This window comes from Pan troglodytes, chromosome 5 (genome assembly GCF_028858775.2).
Source record: "Pan troglodytes isolate AG18354 chromosome 5, NHGRI_mPanTro3-v2.0_pri, whole genome shotgun sequence".
Lineage (NCBI taxonomy): Eukaryota > Metazoa > Chordata > Mammalia > Primates > Hominidae > Pan > Pan troglodytes.
This window is the reverse complement of record NC_072403.2, coordinates 108613251-108615837: the sequence shown is the minus strand read 5'-3', so window position 1 is coordinate 108615837 and position 2587 is coordinate 108613251.

The window sequence follows — 2587 nt, the reverse complement described above, 5'->3', positions numbered from 1 at the left end:
AAATTTTAGTTATTTTGTTTATTTATCTCTGAGTGGAAAAGTGAAACTTGCCCTAAATAAAAGGCTGTAAAACTGATTTTGTCAGCCTAAAAGTAGAGAAGGGCTTACCACTGTACACATCAGCTCTTTTCCATTCTATTATGGCCAGAGAGGTGAGCATCCATTGGCCCTGCTAGCTTTAATCTCCACAACTGTTTTAGCAGGGGAGGACTGAGAAAGGCAGCCTTGGTAAAATGCCAGACACTCTTGGATGCTCAATTGATATTAATTAATACTCAGTAGCAGCATTTTGGCAACAGATCTTGACTTGTGTGACCTTTCATGCTGGATGGAATTACACTCAAATGATTCTTTTTCTCAGCCAAGCCCTTTAGAACCTTCTTAGACTGTTGGCAGAATTCCATGAGCACTACAGTTTCCTGAGAATTCTGCAGTTGGCACCCTAAATGTGTTAGTGCTAAATAAATAGAAGGTGAGACATTATCTATCCAATTTTGGTGGTAGGAGATAGCCAAATAAGTGTTATAAAGATGCAAAAATTATCTGCTGAGCTCTGGTGATGACCAGGAGGATGGATTTATAGTAGTCTCCAGCCTCCTGCCATCAATTATTCCCAAGGCCTGTGGTTATTCAGCATGGCCACTCACCACGACAAGGAATATTGCTGGCAAAACAACCGCTTCTCTCAGAGGATAAGCAGCTTAAATTTAGTGGCTTGGGTAGCATCAGATTTACATTTAGTTTTTAGTCCCCCCTTACTTTTTCTCCTGCTGTTTATGAAAGGGCTTCTTATGTGATTTTTATTCTGTGTTTGAAATGAAGGCAGCAGGAGTTAGTCTCAAAGCTGAAGCAAGAATTGACACTTCTCACCCTACCTGGGCCTCTTTGTGCTGAGATGTTAGTGCCCATGTAATCACTGTGCCTATGGACTCCCACCAGGAATTAGCGCAAACTGCTCTAATCATCTTTTACATCCCTATAACTGTATTTTCTTGTATATGATGTTTAATGTAATGTAAAAATCTACTGTGAAGATGATTCTCAGGAACTTGGTAATAATAGTATTAATTTTGTAATTAGAGATACTGTTACTACTGTTAATGCTATTTCTTTCCTGGAACTACAGCACTTATCATAATATGTTTAAATGGTAAATTTACTTTTCTCTCTCCTCCACCATATTTTAAGATTTTTTTTTCATTGTATCCCCAGCACTTGGAATTATGACTGGTGCAGAGTAAACTGTTCAATAAATATTTGTTGCATGAGTGAATGATGAGGTACTGGAACATGAATGATAGTAACGTAGCCAAGACTTTACAGAGTTAACCTGATTAAAATTAGTATTTTTCACATGTTCCACCCACCTCCAACCTGTTCTTGGCTAACTCCAATTTATCCTTTAGATAAATGAGTTTCTCAGGGAAGCCTTCTTTCATGTTCTTCATCTTGCTGGTAAGCATTATGAGTACAAAGACCATGATGATTTTGTTTAACATAGTATTCTCAGCACTCAGTAGAGAATCTGGCATGTTTTAGACACACAAAAAATATTTGTGAAATAATACTCTGTGCTCTGATTTCTCCTCTTTTCTACCCATACTATCACATTGTCTTGCATTCGTCATATTTCATTTAGAGCATGTCCATTATCTTCTTGTTGGGCTTTCTACAGTCACCTTCTCCCTGCTATAACTGGTATTGGACACAGCTGCCAAAATAATTTTCACCAAACTGTGCTCAGGCTAATACTTTCTGTTCCCAAATTGCTTTTAAATTACAGTGATTTATTTATTAAGGTATAAACAAGAACTTGTACTCCCCATTTTCTTTTGAAATCTCATTCTTCTATAAAAGTTTTTTGTACTATAGCCATGATCTGAATGTATGTGATCCTCTAAAATTTATATGTTGGAACTTAATTCCCAATGTGACAGAATTTGAAGTGATTAGGCTTTGAGGACAGAGCCCTCATGAATGTTAGGATTAGTGCCCTCACAAAATAGGCTTGAGGAAGACTGCCCTTTTCACCAAGTGAGCACAATAGAAGGTGCCATCTGTGAGGAATGGACCCTCACCAGATGCTGCATCTCCTGGCACCTTGATCATAAACTTTCTAGCCTCCAGAATTGTGAGCAATATTTGTGTTGTTTATAAATTAACTAGTCTAGTATTTTGTCATAGTAGCCAAAATGGACTCAGACAGCCACTCTACTTTGTCTTTGAATTTATCTATACTTCTGTCTTGCTGTCCCCAGCTTCTCTTGTCTTTCCCTCAGTCATGAAGTTTCAGGTTGCAGAACCATGTTTATATTGCACATATCATGTGCTTACATGAGTGAAAATGACCCAGGAATGTTTTAACTCCATGAAAGATGAACTCTCAATATGAAACAGCAAATTGCATGAGAAAATAAACCAAAGAAAGAAACAGAGAGTTTTGAAATTATTGAATAATATGAATGAAACTATAAAATAACTACATGTGTTAGTCTGTTCTGACACTGCTAAAAAGACATACCTGAGACTGGGTAATTTATAAAGAAAAGTGGTTTAATGGACTCACAGTTCCACATGGCTGGGGAGG